Raw genomic sequence first — 23,039 nt, forward strand, 5'->3', positions numbered from 1 at the left:
CACCCCTGGCTCTGTTCTGTCATCTGCTCACTGACTACCAAATTACCTCGTCCTTAATCCATTTGATTATTGGTTTCATTTTAGAGCCTAGTTAATTTTGACTTGAAATGCCCTTAATAAAACTGTGGCCCCTAAGATCCCCCGTCTCAGTAAATAAGCCATTGATCGGCCGGTGAGGGTTTGCTGCCTAAATAAATATGGCTAATGAATAAATGATGAAAGGAAATTGGATGAGAATGAAGAATGATGTTCAGAAAGATTGCTTGTTATTGATATATTTTTTTTAAAGGCTGGCCAAATATAGACTGATTTGTTTGTCTCAAGTTTGTACTTTTGCAGTAGGCAATGTAAATGTTATTGTTAATGTTAATCTGGACTTTTAAATATTTTCACTTTGATCTGAGCTGGTGTTTTTTGTACATTTGTTCTATTCTGTAATCAATATATTTGAAACATATTTGCTTGGAAATACTGTTTAACTTGATCATTTTTTACAAAACAAAATCACTTTCCATCCTGTCAGTCTTTTCAAAAATCCAGTTCTTTAAATTTGCTATGTAACGCAAATAGCGACAGATCTTTTTTTCGGTATTGTGACACAAGTTAAATGTATTATCGAGGAAAAAAAGTAGGGCAGGGACTTGATTCTAGCCATTTGCTGAGCTTAGAGTTCATTGTAAGAAGGGGCGGGGTTTAAGCGTACTACATGATTGGAGAAGTCTGGCATACATCACCAGAGAGAAGTCTTGTCATTTCACCATAAGATCTATTTAGAACATCAATAGGGTGAATTTCCATTTCATGTCAACTTTAATGATAATCATCCTCCAGGAAGTGACATCATTTTGACAGAATATCATCAGCACAAACATCAAGTATTAGCAATGGATAAAATTAATCCTGGGAGGTTTTGTGGTATTAGTTGGCTTGTATGACTTTATAACTCATGGTATCAAAAAATATCAAAATTAACTTGACTCCATCAGTGCCTCACTACCTAACTTTAGCTCTTTATTTCTATGCTCAAAAGTCTGGTACTGTATATCCTTTTATTTATACAAAAACGTCTTTAGAATACAAGATTATTATTTTTTTATTTTTTTTACTTTCAACATACAGAAGGGTTCAAAACAAGGTGCATAACAGGAATGACCCAGCAAATCGATGAAGATCCTCAGTCATTCAGGTCATTGTAGAATACTAGGCGTATTGTTTTAGAAGTGGAAAACGTATCTGAATGCTCCAGAATAAATTCCTTAAGATATTCTTTGGCAGAAAATGAAAAAGAGAGGGAAGGTTGCTGCTCTGTCTGTCTTACTCAGACTGTGGAGGGAATTAGAGGCGATTATGTGACTGTAATTGAATCCCTCTGATATGCAGCGTGGCCATTTCAGTTGCAGCCGTGCGATCGATATGCAAGGCTAATTTAATATTCATTTAATCCCCACCCCCACCCCACCTTTCACAAGAGCTTTATCTATATCTACAGTTACACTTTCTACAGTTTTTCTCTCCCTCTTTTCCCTCACACTTGCTCTTTTGCTATTTCTCCCTTATGGCAAACACAAATGTTTCAATTTAGTGTTGTTAAATTGTTTCTAAAATATAATAATAATAATAAATAAATAGAAAGTATGAAGATTCAACTAATCATGCCCCTGGCTTGTATGCAAATCCATACTAAGGAATTTTTCTACCTTCCATTTTTAAAGGGGTCATATGATGAGATTTCTTGTTTTCCTTTTTCTTTAATGTGTTATGTAGCTGTTAGTGCAAGTATAAGATCTACAGAGTTACAAAGCTCAAAGTGTCAAAGAGATATTCTTTGTAAAAGTTAAGGCTCAGCCACACCTTCCTACGTCAGTGTGTGGGGGCAGAGTTTCATAACACCACCCAAATGTATACGCAAAGAAAGAAGGTGTGGCTTTTACTCTCACTTTATTGTTGTTATGGACACACTGTATTTTTGTTGCGAAAGCCAAACTACTTTGTTTGGCCTTCCAAAAGAGGACACAATTAGAAAACAGTGCATACGCTTTATTTACAACACTGTTTCAGAACAGTACAACTAAAATTTTCGACTGTGTGCTGCACATTTTACGGAGGACTGTTTCCAGAACCTGGGAGAGTAGCTACAAGGCTGGCTGTGCACAAAGGCTGATTCTAAAAAGTGGGGAAATTCCATCTTTGCATGTACATTCTGTACATGTATTGCGCTTGCTTGTTGTTTCTACGATCACAAATGCAGACATATTTGTATGTTTACATAATGTTCTCTCACCCGTAGCGCGGCGCGACACGTAAAAAGACAGTACAATTCATTATAATCAGTAATTATGTCCCCAATTAAATAAAACCTTACCTATCTGATACGTTCTGGTCCAGTCACGCTGGCAAAGTTGATCGATCAGCTTGGTCATCTGCATTTTCCGGATCAGACTCGGGTTCGAATTGATAAGGTAGTACATTATCACCTGTCATTAATGCTTTGGAAGCTAATGTTCCACATATGGTAAGGGGCGTGACATTTCCATCACACGCTTAAGGTTTTTGGGCCAATCACAATGCACTGTATCGCTGGCCAATCAGAGCACACAGCGCTTTTCAGAACGATAAGCTTTGTAAAAATCAACGTGTTTCAGAAAGGCGGGGCATAGAGGAGCAACAATAATGTACAGTATGTGTAAAAAAAAATTTTACCTAAAACCGCGTAAACACATTGGGTCTCATTCATGAAACATTCGTAAATATACGAGTAAATATGTGAGTGATTTGCGCGTAAAGAGACATTCCCGAAAATTCTTCTCCTGATTCACAAATACTTCGTAAACGTCAGATTTGATAGTGAAATGTGTGTGTGGGTTAATGAATTCCAATCAGTCGTAAATGGGAGGCGCGTGCACGTTCATTCTCTCAATTACCATAAATCCCGCCCATTAAAACCGACTGACAACTATATATGGGCATTATATTATGACACGAAACAAAGGATTTCATATGTCTTCTCAAAAGCGAATGAAGAAGATAAATTTCTCAGATGCAGAAATTGAAGTTTTATTATCAGAAGTTCATTCAAAACGCCACATTTTATTTTCAAGCGTACATAGTGGCGTATCAGGTCCTAAAAAAAAGAATTTTTTAGGTAATAATGCTTTTACCTAAATGCTTTAGGTAAAAATGCTTGGCAGATGCAGTTAATGGAGTGTCATCCCAGAAGTGAAAAGAAAATGGTTCGACATGAAGCTTGACTGCAACACTTGTGACTTGCGGACTTAAAAATGAATAAACAGCTTGAATATAAAAAAATAAAATAAGACTTGCAGACTTGTGTTCCGTTTGCAGATGCTATTACTGGCTCTCGTAATAAAGGTAAAAAGAAAACCCGTATGTAATTACTATATATAATATTTTTTCAAAATGCTGTGTAAATATGTAGGTACCCGATTAAGGTGAATTAAAATGCAGCCTTATTAATGAGCAAAACGTTCGGATGTTAAACGCACTATTTACGCGTGGCTGGGAGCAGGTGTAGATTTCTTTCGTACCAACTAACATTTGGAAAATACGAACATTTTAATGAATCCGAAAATTTACGCCAGAACCACTTTACACACGATTTACAAAAAATTCGTTCTGCTCGTGTTTCATGAATGAGACCCATTGCATTAAACCAAATACACAAAATAATGTTCTTTTTAGAACCATAATATGACCCCACATAGACTGCAAAAATAATTTCCTGTTATATGGATTACTTGAACAACAACTTCCGTTCTCCACCTATTATGGCTCACTCAGACACTCATTTTATGTGCCGTTTAGTTAACTAGGTGGCTACTGCACATTGAAAATAGTACATAACCAGAAACTAGCGAGCCGTACTACTTGAAAATGGAAGTGCATCAGGAAGCTCAATGCAAGTAGTCCATTTACAGTGAAAAGACGGCAGCCGTGGTTGCCAGAAATTCAGTAAAAATTATGGTTACCATGTTTTTGGTATTAGTCATATTGGTGCCTTATTATTGCTAACAAAAATAAAAATAAACTAAATTAGTTATATAAAATATAATCATATGTGGACTTCTGGGAATGTCTTTTTACTGATACTGTAAATTGTGTTAATTCATAATTTTTACTTGTAAAAACCATAAATTTGACAGTTTTACTGTAAAATTGTAATAAAAAAAAAGTAAAAAAAAGTGATGTTAAACCATGTTGAAATCCATTAGTTGAAAAGTTTTTCATCATATTACCTATATTGTGAGGTAACTTACAGTTAACCAATTGACAGGTTTTTACAGTAGCATGTTTGCAATTTGTTTTCTGTAAAAATGACAACAAATTTGCAATGTACCTTTACAGACAGAATGCTCAATACATTACTGAACAAGTTGTCAAGACAGGTTTCTTTAAAACTACTTTTAGCATCTAAACAATGCAGCATTCACAAAATAAATTCCTGCTTGTGACAAACTAAACAAACAATATGTTGACTTCTACAGTCACATGTAATTTCTAAATTTGATGCTTTTGTCTGCAGTAATATATCTAATGTCTTTGACTTCAGTCGTGATGATTTGTTTCTCATCTGTCCCTTTCCTGTTTGTTGTCTCCTTTCTGCACAACTCTGTTCTCTCTCTCCTTCTCTCCTTTCTTCTCCATCTCCACACCACCTCCTGTTGTCAGCTAGCGGTACTGCTCAGGGATTACATCCACGTGAGAGAAGACTTCCTCCTGTTTTGACATGGCTATTATTCTAATTACACCACCAAAAGGGACAGGTCCTTCTTCAGTCTCGAAGGGATTGAAAGGTCTCTGAGAGCTTTTCCTTTGGGTTGAAGCAAACAGAGCACATCAATTTCACATAGCAGTCCTTTTGAAAGCCCCCTTAAAGAAGTCAAAGGCCTCTCTGTCTGTCCTTGCAATTAAAATCAAGCGAAGAAAACCAAGCGTCAATGTTACGAACTTTTTTCCCATAGTGTCAATCTACTCAGATGTGAGCCAAACAGCTGCAGTATGGCCTTGCCACGGTGAAGGGGTGTAAAATACATATTTTATGATCCTGGCTCTTTCTGCAGCTATTATAGTATTGATCTAAGGAGTTTATCAAGTGGACTTTAAAAAGCTCCCTCAGTTGGGAATAAGATGACAATGCAATCTTCAGTTTTAGATGAAAGGTATGTAAGATGGTTTGTTTCCCCTACAAAGAGCTATAGATCACTTTTCAAACACAAAATGCAATGGCGAACAAATGACCTCAGTCTGCAGCTGCCCCCATGCCCCCCTGTATGTAAGTGTCCAGTTTGGGTTTTGAAGTGTTTTCGCTCACTCTCTTTTCAGCCGTTTTTGGGGTTTCGTTCAGCTCACCCTTTAAAATGCTGTTGCCATGTTCTTGACCTTACCCTGACCTCAAGATAAGCTTAATCTCTCTCAGGGAAATAGATTTGACTTCTGTACATTGGACTTGTCACAGTCTTTACTAAAGGTCAGTGAATCGATCATCAAGTAAAAGAGCATGTGACACTCACTGTTGCCTCTCATTCACATTTTTAGGGTTAATAATATCCTTGTGGATTGCTGTCGTTACAATTGTGACTCCAGATTGATGGATTGTGGCCACCGTGCACAATAAACGTTTTAAATTGTATGGGAATTTGGCCAATCACAAATGTGAACAGTAGTGCTATGTTGATGTTTGTTTTTACTTTTTGGTCTGTTGAGAGCCACTCAATTTGATTTGTTAGACAGTCAAGTCAAATTTCATTTGTATATTGCTTTTCACAGTGCAGCCTGTTTCAAAGCAGCTCTACAGAAAGTCATACTGTTATGTCTATAATGATTTAATACTTTAAAGGGATAGTTCAAAAACTGGCATGTTGTCATCACTTACTCGTCTTCAAGTTGTTCTGCGTTCCAAACACAAAAGAAGATATTTTAAAGAATGTTAGTATCAAACAGTTGACGGTAGCCATTGACTTTCATAGGAAAAAATATCATGGAAGTCAATTGCTACTGTTTACTTTCTGGTTACCAGCAATAAAATATCTTATTTTGTGTTCAACAGATGATAGAAACTCATACAGGTTTGGAACAACATGAGGGTGAGTAAATGATGATGATTTTTGTTTTTGTTTTGTTTTTTGGGTGAACTATCCCTTTAACATAGTGATATGGCAACTCGATTGTTTTAACCAGTTTAGCTCAAACTCTGTCCCGCAGCCGATCCTAAAGATTTCATTCTTCATGTCAGTCACAGTGCTGATTGCCTAACCCCTATCCCTACCCTACTCCCTTACCTTTACCAATTGGCTGCATGTGATTTGTGCTGAGCGATATTTGATGATAGTGTGATTCTCTGAATTTAGATCATAGCTATATTGTATTTATTTTGTGTAGCAGATACTGTATATTAGTGCCACAGTATCTTGGGAACACACTGGTTTAAATGCAATTGAAGTCAAGATGAAACAGAGATAGCATCTGTCGTTTTCACGGGAAGACATCAAGGTAAAAAATCATTCACACACTTTTTGCCTTTCTGTTACTAATAATATAAAAGCAAACACCTTACTTTTTATTTTTTTTGCATACTGTTTACTTTCTTTGTCTAACATTTTGGTCTAATAACGTATTAGATATGACTGTTAAAAAGAGACCGTAAACTAATGAGCGCTGCGTGATCAGGCACTGGCGGGTCTCAGCGTTGCCCGTCAAAATAAAAGTCCCACTTTTAACACATCTGCCAATCAGAAAAACGTATAGGCCGATGCCGATATTTTAAAAATGCCAAATATCGACCATTAATTATAACTGGTACCAGAACTGTGGTACTTTATGTCCAGGATTAAAAAGCATGTACATGTATTAATATTATTGCCTGCCCTAACTTTAAGCCCTTTTTTACTTTTATTTTTTATGTGATTGCAGCATGTAAGTCTCCTGTTTGTATTTCAAACCTTGCTTGTTTGTATTGTATTTTTGTGGGGTTTTTTTAAATATAGTCACCACATATGATAAAGGATAAAAGTATTTTACTGTAATATTGGAAGTATGAAATAGCTTAATTATAAATAATAATTTATAGAATTCAATCTCCTGCCAGTGGTGTGTGTACAATCACTGTTTCACGACTGCTTCAGACTTGGCTCATTTAATCAGATTTGAGACTTTTAGTACTATTAACGATTCTTTCCTCCGAAACACTGAGACTGAAAGAGACATTTAGCTTAACACTTAATTTTAAAAATGCCTCATGCTGAGTCAAATATGACTGCATAAAATGTTTTAATTATTTAGTGTTGAAAGAGACATTGCGCTATAAAAATAATGAAGGCTCCACGAATACAGTCCTCATAAAGCACTGATACAGATATGGGCTCTTTTGCTTTGCAGGCTAGAAAGAAACTAGTTTTATGTGCAGAACAAATATATGAGGGAGAGAAAAGAACAGAGCAGATAGTGAAGGTGGAGGAGTTCTTCACATGACACTAATATGACTATGCCTTACGGACACATCTCCTTTACTGGCATTTAGGAATTAAAATAGAAATTTTCTGCAGTCTCTCTTTTTAAATGCTTTGCTGTCTCCCTCCGTCATCACACTTCATCACTGGACTGTTTGCTGGGGCAGCCTGCTATAAAGTTGCATCACACTCAGCCATTATACATCAATTTAAAAATCTTCAAGATATATAGCTGAGAATCTTTTTATTGTTTCCCCTTCCCCACCCAATCACAGACAGATTTGCTGACGCCAGAGCATCACATTTTTCCATGATATGAGCCTCTCATACAATATCAGATTTTGGGAAGTATATTCCACTTCTCTCGAGGCTGATAGCCTGCTCAAAGCTTCTGTTTTGCGCCCCTGCCACTTTTTATCACTGGTGGAGATTATATTTGTTGGAACTTAAAATCTTGGGAAGAAGTAGCATCAGAAAACAGGAAATTAATCTGGAAGAATTCTGATTGTATTCACATCTCTGTTCTGTCTTCAGACTTTTCAGTTAAATTGAAACAACTAAAAAAGAAAAAGAAAAAAGAAAGCATGAATTGGTATGAGGATGGTGTTGCTATTGGCGCTGTGTAGACTAATCAAATAAATGTATTGAGGCTCTAGCAAAGTTTGTGGTCCTGTTTAAATATTCATGTGCTCTTAAACAATATGACACCCGCTGCTGCTCTCTTTTTTTTTTCTTTTTGTCTGATTTGAAAATATCCTTTAGTTTGAATAATTCAGCATTATTTGTCTTGTGAATTGATTTTTAACACCAGCTTTTACATGAAACAAAGTCTTGGAAAACATTCATTGTGTCTGCTGGTGACTCATTGATTGGAGAAAAAGGGAACACCACCACAAAATGTTCACCTCCATACTTCCTTCTAATATTATGTATTTTATTATATTTTATTGTTAAACAAATCTGTATTCAATTACTCTTACTCACCCTTATATTAGTCCAAAGTCAAACCTGTACAACTTAGTATCTTCTGTGGAAACGAAATAATTTGATCTTGTCTATACAATGAAAGTCTCGGGTCCAAAACACTGAAACCCTCAAACTTTCACTGTATGAAAAAAAAAAAAAAAAAACGAAGACATTTTTGTTTTCCTCAAGAGAAAGAAAAGGGAGGCTCTTTCATGCCCTTTGCTGCATTTTTGACAGCCAAATCTTTGGAGCATGTACATTTTTTTAAATGTTTAATTCATATGGATTTATTAAATCATTAAATGAATCCAATAGGAAAAACATTGTTTATGGTTGATTTGAAGCCTTTACTTTGTTCTTCTGGGGAAAGCACAGCAAGCACTGAATTATCCACCAATTTTGCCCTTGATTACATTTCATTGTCTGTTCTAGCATACAGTTTACTTCCTCAGCACAATCCTTTTGTTGTATTTGTTAGTGCTCAGCCAGGCAGTGAAAGGCAGATGTTCCTGCTGTTTATATATCATAACTATATCTCAAAGCATTACTGGAAGGTGTCAGAGATGTGGCACAGTGGGTATTCCCCTACCCCTTCTGAAACGAAAGGCAAAATCCTTCTATTTAAAGAAAGAAAGGTTGGAAGGTTAAAAACAACACCTGCTTGAGTCAGCTGACAGCTTGAGTTAAAGTGACAGGACTTGTTTAGAGGATTATAGTTTTGTTCTCTGTCTCTGTTTTTACCATCAATAACATTTGATGTAATAGAGGCAAGTGATCCCACGCCAAAAGTACGTGTGTGTGTGTGTGTGTGTGTACACTGCCCAGTCCCAAAAAAAGTCGCTGTTTGGATTTAAATATGCAGATACTTAAGTCTATGATTGGATCATTATTGTAATGATTATTATGTTTATTAGGATGCACATCACAACACTTACTTCCATCAAGAGATGCATTTATTTTTGGTCATGATCTTGTATTGACAACGCAAGCGCTCTGTAGAGTCTACTCCAGCACATCCCAAAGACTTTCAATGAATTTGAGCCTGATAAATCTTGGCTTTGTCATCCTGGAATTTGGCCATGATGTGTCTTCCTACATGGTTGTTTGAAAGTTGGAAAGCTACACACTGCATCAATTAGGGTTAGAAGAACTGAAACATATAAACAAATAACATGCTAGAAACATGATAATCACTGCAATAATGATCATAGACACTTAAGCATTTGCCTATTTAAATCCAAACAGCGACCTTATTTTATTTTTTTATGGCTGGGCAGTGTGTATATATATATATATATATATATAATTAACTTTTAACTATCATCTAATTTGCTCATAATGTCCAACGTGATCTCATGAGAATACGTGTGCATTTTTACGTAAAGTGTAATTCTACCATACGTACATTTACTTATGTTTTATACACACAGAAACGTATAATACTGACGTATTTACAGCACTAAAACGTAAAATATTTACGTATTAACAGTACAAAAACGTAAATTATTTACGTATGAACAACTCTACCGACGTACATATTTGTAGTTGTACGTATTCTTATTTATGCATATTAAAATAGTGGCATTAATGTTTTGACTATTGCATTCAAATGTCTTATCAATTAGCCTACGTTTTCAGTCGCATTTATTAAATGCAGTTTACTCAAGAAATAGGCTAATAACATTTCGCTCTGTTCGTGCCTTCTGCTGCAAACTCGTTTCAGAGGATTAGCCTACATTCAGTTAAACAAGAATACAATTTAAAACCTTAAAAAATACATTATTTAATCGTTTAACCATTTTGTAATATTTAGTTTATTTACAGTGAGACACAAAATGCGTTTTCTCCAATAGAACAATAATATACCAAAACCCAACATAAATTCACTAAAAAGACATCAATTTTAATAGCTTGATATAATCCAAATCTTTAGAATCCATACGTTTGCAAGAAAGAGATCCAAATTCAGCCCTTTATCCAGTGAGTGATCTTCATCTCCATTTCACAGGCTATCACAGCAGCGCAGTCCGTAACTGTCAAATCCCGCGCTCCTCGTGATGAATTCAAATTCAAAAATTGCGCCCTCAAGAAGCGTTACGACATGTTTTACGGCAGTGATATCAAACGCTCATTGGCTCTCGCCTGTTCGTCTATGTTCGTCACAGATTGCGACATGCCGTATTTCAGTCGGTAAACTACATTTGAAATGGAGAAGCGCGCGCGCCTTCACACAGAGCGAAGCCGGATTAACATTTTCATGGATTAAAGGGTTAGTTCACCCAAAAATGAAAATTCTGTCAGTAATTACTCACCCTCATGTTGTTCCAACCGCGTAAGACCTTCGTTCATCTTCGGAACACAAATTAAGATATTTTTAATGAAATCTGAGTGCTGGATTCACTCCTCCATAGGCTGCTAGGTGGCCCAAACTTGCTGGCCCAGAAAAGTTATTAAAGAGATCGTTAATATAGTCCAAGTGACTACAGTGGCTCAATCTTAAGTATATCAAGCGACGAGAATACTTTTTGTGCGCAAAAACAAACAAAAATAACGACTTTATTCCACTATTCATTTCCTTCTCTCTGGGCCTCTAGTTGGTTCGCGTAGTGTTTTTGCGCTGCGCGTCACACACATGACCAGCGTCGGCCAATAGTGAGCCTACGTGGTGACGTGTAACACAGACGCGCTGCGCAAAAACACTTACGAGGCCCAGAGAGAAGGAAATGAATAGTGGAATAAAGTCGTTATTTTTGTTTGTTTTTGCGCACAAAAAGTATTCTCGTCGCTTGATATACTTAAGATTGAGCCACTGTAGTCACTTGGACTATATTAACGATCTCTTTAATAACTTTTCTGGGCCAGCAAGTTTGGGCCACCTAGCAGCCTACGGAGAAGTGATCAGCTCTCAGATTTCATCAAAAATATCTTAATTTGTGTTCCGAAGATGAACGAAGGTCTTACGCGGTTGGAACAACATGAGGGTGAGTAATTACTGACAGAATTTTCATTTTTGGGTGAACTAACCCTTTAATAACTTAGATTCTACTCTGTACCTCATTCAGAACTATTATACTGAAAGAGAGGACTGTGACTGCAACACATCGTCATGTGAATGACTTTTGGTAGCTTCCGTTTTTGACATTTTCGCAATAAATTAGGGATGTCAATTTTCACAAATTCCCATGATCGATCGTCGTTTAAATTAACGATCAATTAATCGATTAATCGTTAGCCTTAATACTGCGATATGCGTCTACTGCAGTGGCTATGACAGCATGACAGGGTCTGCAAATGCTGCTCAAAACGCTATGTTCCTCACCAAATCAATTAGAATGGTTTTAAATATAAATAAAGGGCTAGTAGGATTGTAAAATGTTTCGATGTGATTGATAATTAAATTAATTATTTAATAATCAAATATAACTACTAATACAACGTGTCACCAACGCCGCCTCATATGCGCTTAGAATGTGTGACTGTTGTGGACGCGCTCTTCCTGGAACAACTGCACGCGCTGAATGAATCTGCTACCGTTAAACTGGAGCACTTTGCTAGCACGTTATTTATCTAAAAGAAACGCATCCTATATGAGATTAATCAGATATATTCAAAATAAACATAATATTACAAATTATATCTGCACAAAATGACGCAAAATCATGCTCAAGTGAACTTGAACTAAGTTACGTGCCATTCATTCAGAACTACTCATGTTGTGGACGCGGTCTTCCTGGAGCAACGCGACACGGCAACTAAACCCAAATAATTCACAATGTTTTATTACAATATTGTAATCTTTATAATGTTATGTAATATTACAGTCTCAATAGTCATTATTAGTCGTGCACTGCCGTTTGAGCTGCGCGCGCTTAAGCTGACGCTTTACTACAGAGTTAATTCTTAACCAAATGCATCCAATATGAGATCAATCAGATATAGATAGGCCTACAGAAAATAAACTGTATTACAACTTACATTTGCACAAAACAAAAGCCTGCGAATGCACACGCAAACTTATAGTCATGATGAAGGTGAAAAATGGTCCCAAACATAACTCCGGCGCGCTCGCTTACATGTTCCGCGGTTGAGCAGCGCGCACGGGCATGAAGACCTGCTTAATCGATGATCGATAAGTTGTATCGATTAAATGTATTATCGACAATTAATCGATCGTCGATTAATCGTTGACATCCCTACAATAAATAAATAATTGTGATTACACGTATGTTGTTTTTCTTCATAATTGTAGCCTATGTAGTTTTAAGAAATTGTTATGGGTAGGTTTAGGGGTAGGAGTAGGATTTGCTGCAAAAAAAATATTTTAATGCTATATTGTTAATAAAATTGCCATTTCCCTACACATCTCTGTACGTTTTATCCTTTTTATATTTAGTATAAAATGGGTAACGTTATGTTTAGGTTGGGAGTAGGGTTAAGGGATCTTCCATTTATCTATAAAACGGTAAAAGGTAAATTATACAGATATCTTAATGATATGAAAGATTCGTACATACAGGGGCGTAATTTGTGGGGGGGTTGGGGGGGAGATAACCCCCCCAATATTTAAATCTATGCATTACAACCCTCCCAATATTTATACCATGATCACATGAAAAATATGCAGAATAATTTTTCAACCCCCCCAATGTTCAAACCAAATCTACGCCCTTGCGTACATATTTAACGTTTTGTAGCTGTAAAAACGTAATAATGTTACGTTTAATTGTTGCAGATACGTCCATATCATACGTTTCAGCATCTATCCAAACGTACAAAATGTACGTTTTCTGTCTTTGAAAATTACGTATTAATACTACGTATTAACAATGAGACCAGGCTGTAATGTCATGAAGGGGCCCCTGCATAGGCTGTGAGCCCACCTGCACATCAATACTGTGGGGGCGTCCCGTGCACGCTGCTTTAGTTTTTGCTCCACAAAATGAGATTTCATGTTTTCCCTTTGGAAGATTCCTTGTGTGGCCTCTCTGTGCACCTCACACATCACTTTGTATTTTCTACAGCATCTTGCATGGTTAATGCAACAGTTACCTGTCTTCCCGTAACTATGGCAACAGCAATGTGGGTAATGACTTTAGCATGCTACAAAGGAGCTAATATTTTAGCCTGAGCATTAGCCTGCTTAAGCTGCTTCTCATTACATTACATTAGAATTATCACGCTTAATGAGAGCCTGGGTGCTTCTACAACGCTAATCCACTTTCATGGCATCTCTCCCTGGGTGTCAAGTACTGACAGCTTCCCCTATTTACACGTAAATCAAAACATCAATTAATCCTAGTATTAACAGCCCCCTCTGCAACAATGCTGCCTCTCAGCACACCATCGCAAATCCTCAGCGCGTTAAACCCCCGCAGACGAATGCAAATAAAACCCCTCCCGTGCCCCGAGAGGTCATAGTTATAGGAGATTTTTTTTTTGTCTAAATCCTCAATCACTTGCTTGACCAGAGAATTTGCTTTGTATCTATCTTGAATAGACCACTCTATATGTTCTAGTTTTTTGTTGTTGTCAGGGACGATGCTCTGAGGTGAAAACACAACAGTGAAGTTCTCTGACATGAATGAGCTGTATATACATAATACAGATAAGCAGAGAAGATGCCTGCACTGCTTATTTGCATGTAAATAGATACTTATGCTATGTGCAGTGTTTTAAAGCAGCAAAGAGGATATTTCCAGAGACCCGCGGCACAAAAAAGGCGTATGATTCCATGCATGGATGTCATTTATGATGTAATATGATGTATCACTGTGTGTTCACTAACTCTTACATGCATAATGTTATGTCTCTGATTGGGTAATGGGCTTTTATGTGTTGAATCTCATAACTTATGTATTGACAGTTATGTTATACCCTGTAGCTTTTCATCAGATTCTTGTTTTAAATAACCGAATTATTGAGAATAATTTGACTGATTTGGAAGCCCATTTCCACTTGAGAGGAAAATAAAAAATAAAAATAGTCTTTTATTTCTTATATTTGTGATTTATTTCTCCCAATTGACTTTATACCACGCAATGTGACTTCATTTTCTCAAAATTACCTTTTATATTTTTTACTTTGAGCTGGAAACTGGCTTCCATAGACTGGTAATCTTTGTGCTATTTCAAAAGGTTTTCTGTAAATAGACACCGGTACTCTATGTACATAAGGGGTGGTGGTGGCGCAATGGATAAGACACATGCCTTGGTGTGAGAGACCTGGGTTCGAATCCACTGTGAGACACCAATGTGTCCCTGAGCAAGACACTTAACCCTTAGTTGCTCCAGAGGCGTGCGACCTCTGACATATATAGCAATTGTAAGTCGCTTTGGATAAAAGCGTCAGCTAAATGAATAAATGTAAATGTAAAAATAAGGAGAGCCTTTAAAGTTGGCTACCCCAAAAACAAGCCAAATAAAAAGTGTTTACTTCATATTAAATTTCGCTCAAACATGTTATAGACTAAGTAAAAAATAAAAAAATGCCTTAGAAAATAATAATAATACAAAAAGGCCTCATTTGTTAACATTAGTTAATGCATTACAAAAACGAATAAATAAATAAATAAATAACTTTTTTAATAAAATAATTGTTAACAGATTCAACTTTGGATCTTAAATATATAGAATATAGTAAATGTTAAGATTAAAGGGTTAGTTCACCTAAAAATGAAAATTCTGGCATTATTTACTTTACTTACATTATTTATAAACCCGTAAGACCATTGTTCATCTTCGGAACACAAATTAAGATATTTTTGATGAAATCGGAGAGCTCTCTGACCCCTCCATAGACAGCAATTAAATTAAATTTAATTAACTAATGTAAACAAATGAAACTTTAAGTGCTACAGAAACAATATACCCTTTTTTAAATAAAGATATAGATCCCTGTGCATGTGGAATGTGCCATTTAAAGCCAATTGGCTCATAAGGATGGTGTCCTCATTTACATCTACAAATCTCATCTGATTGACCATAGTTGAAGCTGATAAGCACATTATTGGCTGTGTAGTGATCTGTGGCCTCTGAGTTCTGCAACTGACATCATTAATGGTGTAGGAGCAGCTCCTTTTCGGATAGGGGACAGTAACAAGATGGTGGACACATTTCTTGAGGCAGATTTGTCGATAGAACAACGGCCATATGGTACAGAGGTTGTTTCCTTGGTAACCGGGTGGCTAGAGCAAAGAGAAAAACCTATCAGTTGAGCCGGTAGTCCAGTGGCCTGTAAGGACCAACATATATAGTAATACAGAATTTTTTTTTTTTGTTAAATCCTAATTAAATATCAATTTAAAAAAAACTCCACAAAGACACATTTAAATGTTTTTCTTCCGACTGTTGTAGTCCAGAGGTTTTTAAAGCTTTTTGCACCAAATTTAAATAATTGGCTTTTATATTGTCACTCTACTGAAGCCAAAACAAATAAAGTATTATCTGAATAAAACATTTACTTTGCTTTCACTATTTATTCAGACTACAGACTAAAGCAGTACAAATGCTGTACACTGTAAAAAAAAATTTGTTCACTCAACTTACATTTTTTTGTTATTTTTTTGCTTTGACTCAGTTAAGTTTTATTGACTTAATCTACTAAGTATGTTCAACTTAAAAAGTTTAGTTGACATAGTTAAAATAGTTGAGCCAACAACTTATTTCAAGTTACCTGGACTTGTAAAGATTAGTTGAAATACAATAACTTACATTTTCAAGTTACCTGGATTTGTAAAGATTAGTTGAAATACGATAACTTACATTTTCAAGTTACCTGGACTTGTAAAGATTAGTTGAAATACAATAACTTACATGTTCAAGTTACCTGGACTTCTAAATATTAGTTGAAATACGATAACTTACATTTTCAAGTTACCTGGACTTCTAAATATTAGTTGAAATACGATAACTTACATTTTCAAGTTATCTGTACTAAAGTGTATGTTCATTGAACTTAATTTAGCATATTTTCTCAACTTGCAATATAGCACACTCAACCAAATAAATAACAGATTTTTCCATACAAATGGTTTTATTGTTCCTTACAAATCAATAAATGTTAAGAATAAACAACATATTCAAAGGAATACAATTATATCACAATTGCATGAAGTTTAAAGATAAAAATGTATTTGAAAAATGCATAGAAAGTGTATTCATGTGGGATTTTTTTCATGTTTGTACAAGTTTTCAGCATTGATGACATGACATGCATTCTCATTGCTTAATTTTTTAAAATTTTACTTGGCTAAAACATATATTAAGATTTCATGTGTTTTAAAGTTATTTCACAAGGGGGTATATTTATGTGAAAAATCTTAGTCTCAGTTCACACAAAAAAAGTTGCTCACCTGTTAATACCTGTTAATACTTTCCATTGTTGGTAGACAAATGAAGATCTTTTTAATAAAATCGGTGAGCTTTCTGTCCCTCCTTTGACAGCCTAAGCAACTAGCACTTTCAAGGTCCAGAAAAGACATCCTTAAAGTAATCCGTTTGACTCCAGTGGTTTAACCTAGGTTTTATGAAGCATTGTCAGTGTTTCATTCCATTTTATTTATTAAATAGTTTTCTCCATCAAATGTTTACAAGAACATAGCAGCACATGATTCTTGTGTCGACGCGAAAGCTGACACTGCTGCATGTAAACAAATATATAAACCACTGACGTCACTTGGATTACTTTAAGGATGTCTTTTCTGGAACTTGAAAGTATTAGTTGAATAGGATGTCAAAGGAGGGACAGAAAGATCAAAGATTTCATTTAAAAAAATATCTTAATTTATGTTTCAAAGATAAACAAAGGTCTTTTAGGTTTGGAGCAACATGAGATCTAACATTTAACAAAATAATTTTAATTTAGGTTAAACTAACACTTTAAGATTTTTCACATTAATAATACCTCTTTAACTGTGAAATAACTTTAAACCACATGAAATCTTAATATATGTTTTAGCCAAGTAAAATTAAACAAAGTTAAACAATGAAAATGATGTCAGGCCCTTGATGCAGAGAACTTGTAAAAACATGGGTAAACAAAAAAATACAGATGAAAACACAGGCTCTTTGTAGAAATACCTTACCTCAACAACATCTTTAATTCAACAATGTATTTTTAAGAGAGTGCACTCTTGCACTGCAGGTATCAGCTCCAATGTTCATGAATCACCTCGGAAGTGTATCTGAGGTGTTTTCTGGGGTAGTTTATGTTGAGAGCATAAAGCAATGTCATTTGTATGTCACCAAATCCTCGCAGAACAACTGCTTCCTCGATTACAAGGGCCACATCACTAGAGTTGCATGGAATTGGGTCTATCACATCTTCCACCACTGCGATGATTCCTAGAGTCATGCCCCGATCATATCTTCTTCGGAATCTGTGTGCTGTATTAAAAAATGACAAACTTCAAAATGTGCTTTCACACATACAACACTGAAGCTCAACCACTTAAACACAACATGAGTACACCAAGTCTTATTTAGTGTTCCGAAGAAGATTAAAGGTCTTACAGGCTTGGAACAATATGAGGGCGAGTAATTGATGAGAGAACTTTCATTTTTGAATGAACTATCCTGTAAAAAACCTTTAAACTGAGAGACTTAGGTCAAATACTATACACTGTGAATAAACGGAGGCATTTTGCATCTGTACACTAAATGAAGCATTATAAAATGTTACAATCAAGCTACAATATTTTAAGGCCTAAAGAAATTGATTTCACAGGGGACTTTTTTCTTCCAAAATGTAATTTTGATTATCAAAGATAAAACTTAAAGGTGGTATCAGCGATTTCAGGCCCAAACATAAATGATCACATTCATCTAATATTTCCTAACGATCCGCTAGCTGCCCGCCCCATAAGCATGCTGTCAAAAAACCGCGTCTCTCTAGGTAGCCTAGGCTCTGAGATCTGCACACAAAAACAGTTGGTATCAACATCACTCAAAACCAAAATAAATAGTGTTCCAACCAATCATCGACAGGGGCGGGTGTTGTGAGGTTTTCGCGTGCAGCCGTCATAGGCAGCCGTGCACGAGCGCAAAACCTCACAACACCCGCCCCTGTCGATGATTGGTTGGAACACTATTTATTTTGGTTTTGAGTGATGTTGATACCAACTGTTTTTGTGTGCAGATCTCAGAGCCTAGGCTACCTAGAGAGACGCGGTTTTTTGACAGCATGCTTATGGGGCGGGCAGCTAGCGGATCGTTAGGAAATATTAGATGAATGTGATCATTTATGTTTGGGCCTGAAATCGCTGATACCACCTTTAATATGTCATTATAAAATGATTGACTAGAAGGTGACTAATTTTAATTTATTTTAAATACGCATTAACAAATGACATATTACTTTTTTCTTCAATATTTTGCAGCACTAATAAAAAATATGCACGACAACAGAAATGGCAAGAAAGGAAGTGCCCATAATGTTTATGAAAAAAATACAGTAGAAATATATGTACTTACATTTTTATCTAGGCTGTCCATTATGGTCCTCATTTCAGCAATGTCAGCAAAGTGCTTGAACGGTAGACACAACAGTTTTGGTAGATGCCAGTCAAGACCCTAATAAAAGGACTTGCTCAGGTCCAGTGAAATTAGCATGTTGAATTCTGCACTGATCTAAACTAATATTAAATGACACAAACATAACAGCAGCATGTTAAACAACACTGCAAAATAATATATCTACATATTCATCTAAACACCATTTTCAGCAGTGTAGGACTTTACCTGTCTCTCACAAAAAAAGAACCGGCCACCTCTTTTTCCATAGCAGATACTGGAGGATCCTTTTTTAACTCTCCTGTCTGCCTGTAATGCCACAGGTCTCTGAGAAAGCATAAAGATCACAGTTCAACGTAAAAGCTGCAGCACAGAGCCGGACAGATTGTGTATGGTCCCTGGACAAATGTATTTTTTAGAGCAAACTCAGTTCTAAATGAACACACACAGTCTTTATAGATGCAGGGAAGCAGACAGTTACTTACATGATGGCAGTGCTTCAGCTTGTAGTGCCTTCTGACAATGCGTTCATTGGTTGTCTTGAATAAACAGAACTTGCTGCTCCACTTTATTGGTCAAGGGCAAAAGAAAAGAACAATTAAGTCAACTAACATTTAATAAACCGAGTACACATACACAATCAAGATCAAGACTAGATCAATAATAGTTTATCACCAAATTTGTGGATATATATTTATTGACATTACTATTAAGACCTTATTAGGACAGTATTAGCTGCTAAGCATTTCACTAGTTCTGGGGAAAACACTGCGATGGTTAAGCGGTTGCTATAGTTACATAATCTCCCACAATAAACTAAACATAACTGACCACAGTCTTTTAAGTTCGACATTTAATAAGTAAAACTAGACAGTTGTACAACAACTTTTCAGTTATGGAGCGTCCATCTCGAACACCGGAGGATTCTGATAATCCTGCCGCACCACTCACACAGTTTTACATTAAATTAACGTTACATTATTTGTCAGCTCGTTGTTGTCGTACTCACGCGTCGACGCTGCTTTGCCTGAATGGTGATTAGACTTGCTGATTTTGGCGCAAATAACTTGAACATGAGAGTGAACAAACATGGTAGAAATGCGTTATTTTTCACGACATGCTTTTCCCGCTCTCTAGGCTATTTTATCATTCATCCATATATCAGTCTCTCTCACATAATTAATATATATATATATATGTATATATATATATATATATATATATATATATATATATATATATATATATATATATATATATTAGCCTATGTAACGTTAAACTGGTAAAACTGGTAAAACTGGATTAGCAACAGTCCAATGTGATCTAGAAACGTTGATATTGAACAATACATGGATGATTACTTCATATGTCATTTTACAAGTTATTACATCATATTAACGAATATTTACTTACCATATTTGATGATAGTGGAAGAATTAAATCATCTGCCGATAAACTCTCCAGCAATGGCCGATGAAGGAGTCAAGGCGAGAGACCTGTTTGTTTCGCGCTTCACGTGATCTCATCTCGCGATAAAAAATGAGAACTAACCTTACTGGTTCAGCATATGTTTTTAAGTTGAGGCGGCAAATACTCTAGTTATGTCAACTTGCAGACTAGTTGAGACAGTGAAAACTTAACATGTTAAGTTGAATTAACAAATTCAGAAACCACAAGTTGTATAAACTTACAAAATTACATTGAAACAACTAAAATGCGGAATCATTTTTTACAGTGTACAGATACTACAATCCTACAAATGTTTAACTGTGGAATTGCTGAAGACTATAAAAGACTTGGAGGGTCTTAGATCCTTGAGACCCAGCCTCAAAACACTTGGCCTGACTTTCAGTGGGGATTCTGTGGCCTTTCAGAGTGTTTGGCTGGGGCATGTGGGTCCAAAGCCTCCTCCAGTCATCCATTACATTTGAGAAGGGCTGGAAATCCAGCTACAGGGCAGCAATAGAACTCTGAGCTGCTTAGAGAATACCGAATCTCCTTCTGCTACTTCAGCTGCAAAATGGGCAGTCTGAGATTCTCACTGCTAACAGATACACACAAACACTCACTTAAAATATTGTATACGGAGCGCCAGCTTGCTGCCAATATCATTTGTCAAAACTTTTACTCAACCATTTGATTCAACCATTACACTTTCATTATACTGTATTTTTCAATAAACTTTTACACCTCGGTTGGAACATATTTTTACACGGATACCAATAAATGCTGCTTTTAAATCTACAATCACCATTACTAGCAGCAGAATCTGAGCAGCTCCATTAGTTCAGCCACCCACATCAATATTGAGCTCATAGTGTTGTGCTCATAAAGGACATTTATAGGTGTTGTGTTATTCACTGTCTGTTGGATAGCAGGTGCGGGAATGGGAAACACTCACGTGATTCTACGGAGCTTCTTAACGGACAGAGACTACACTGAAAGGAATCAGGCCATTTATTATTTAATTAAACCTGGCTAAGGTCATGCTCATTAGACAGAAGGTTATTTCAAAGAACAAGTAAAGATGAATCTCCTCTGGGATACAGAAAGGCCAAGGAGAAACCATGAGCAAATGAACCTTGGCAGATGAATGTAATAGATTTTTTTCAAGCAGACTTCGGAAGACACGAATGTCAGTTTTAAGAATAAAACAAAAGAATCAGACGGGATGTTCTTTATGTTCTGGGCTGAGAGGGCACATGTCTACCAAGGGCAATTTCATCTTGGTATCAGTCAGGGAGAATAAACATCGGTCAGCACTCTTTTATTTGCTCTGTCTGCTCACCTCAGTCTCTTTGAAATGAAAAGGATTTTGACTAAACAGTTGCACAATTACCATAGTGCGCGGTTCTTTCAACCGTGTTTATTTGTTTGAAGGTTGCAGCCTTCATTTTTGCCCTCTGCCTTTCAAAGTTATCTGTGTAATTCCCAAAGCACAGGTGAAACCAGCCTTTCTTTTGATCCTGATGTTAAATCGATGCATGTTCAGCACTTTCTGGAAATGTATATGAAGTCCACTAGTGACATATGGATCATTGGCTTTTTCTATATGTTGGTCAATCCAATGCCAAAAAAATCTCTCATTCCTCCGGTTTTTGCTTTGTCATAATGAAGTTTAGAGTGTAGATTCATGTGAAAAAAATAAAGGGGTCTGTATACTTTCCGAATGCACTGTGTATAGGCTACATTTCTTTGTAGTATTCTATACTATTTGTATTGTTATTATTAAATTAAAAAATATTTAAATTGAATTATTATTAAATCTTTATAATTTAGTATGAATAAAGTCAATTATTTTTCTTTCGATTAATACTTCTGCTCGTTGTTGTTGTTGTTGTTGTTATCTAAATCACACAGAAATAGTTTTAGTGGCAGTGGGCAGCCTTATTTTAAGCTGCTTTTTAATACTGGTCTAAATGTACTTGCTGGCACTTCTCCTAAACAACCTTTACTGTAATATGTCCCGAGCCACTGAAAATGAATACATTTATTGGCAATAAGTCCCAGGCATGCAGTGTAAATTACCTTTTATACATTTGCAAAAGCTCCTAAAAGGCTTAGATATGAACATATAAACATGTCGAGCTCTTGGAATTGAATTGAATTGAATTGAAAGCAACTGATGGGTAAACAAAGCAAGAACATTTTTTATTTTATTTTATGCACTTAAAGTTATATCTCTCTCTCTGAACTAGCATCTGTATTTATGTGCATTTTACTGAATTACTGCTCTGCACCTGTAAAGACATGGTGCTGCTCCTGCCCATCATGTCTGTAAATGAAGATCAGAAAAGTGGTCACAGGTGTGTGTGCGTGCGTGTGAGTGGGGTCCTGTAAACCCTACCAAATGTCACCACAAAGATAGTTATACCGGTCATTTTTGACCTTGTGGGGACTTCTTTTTGTCTTAGAAATCATACAGAATTATGTTTTTTGAATATGTAAAAATGCAAGTTTTCTGTAAGTTTCTCTCTCCCCCCTTACACACCTCTACTTGTCCTCTCAATTTCTTTTAATCATATCAAATCCAGAGCTGGTAAACAGACTGGGTGCTCAAATCTCTAGAGAGACTCTCCGTCCCAGATACTACAGCTGCTTT

General features: G+C 36.1%; 1 protein-coding gene and 1 long non-coding RNA gene across 5 annotated transcripts in view; one reads left to right on the plus strand and one right to left on the minus strand.

Annotated features, from left to right (window-relative positions):
- Window positions 1-23,039, plus strand: part of nrg3a (neuregulin 3a) — a 331,337-nt gene that overhangs the window by 237,823 nt on the left and 70,475 nt on the right. The gene's annotated exons all lie outside the window — the stretch shown is intronic.
- On the minus strand, window positions 16,935-20,665 carry LOC309486743. 4 transcript variants are annotated; one of them, XR_014201661.1, is made up of 6 exons: window positions 20,351-20,665; window positions 19,947-20,003; window positions 19,423-19,503; window positions 19,166-19,264; window positions 18,899-19,059; window positions 16,935-17,812 (listed from the first exon to the last, which is right to left on the minus strand). It is a non-coding gene; the product is annotated as an uncharacterized lncRNA (long non-coding RNA). The 4 variants fall into 4 exon arrangements; XR_014201660.1 differs by lacking the exon at window positions 19,947-20,003; XR_014201662.1 differs by having other exon boundaries at window positions 19,423-20,003.

This window comes from Leuciscus leuciscus (assembly GCF_965113295.1).
Source record: "Leuciscus leuciscus genome assembly, chromosome: 22".
Classification (NCBI taxonomy): domain Eukaryota; kingdom Metazoa; phylum Chordata; class Actinopteri; order Cypriniformes; family Leuciscidae; genus Leuciscus; species Leuciscus leuciscus.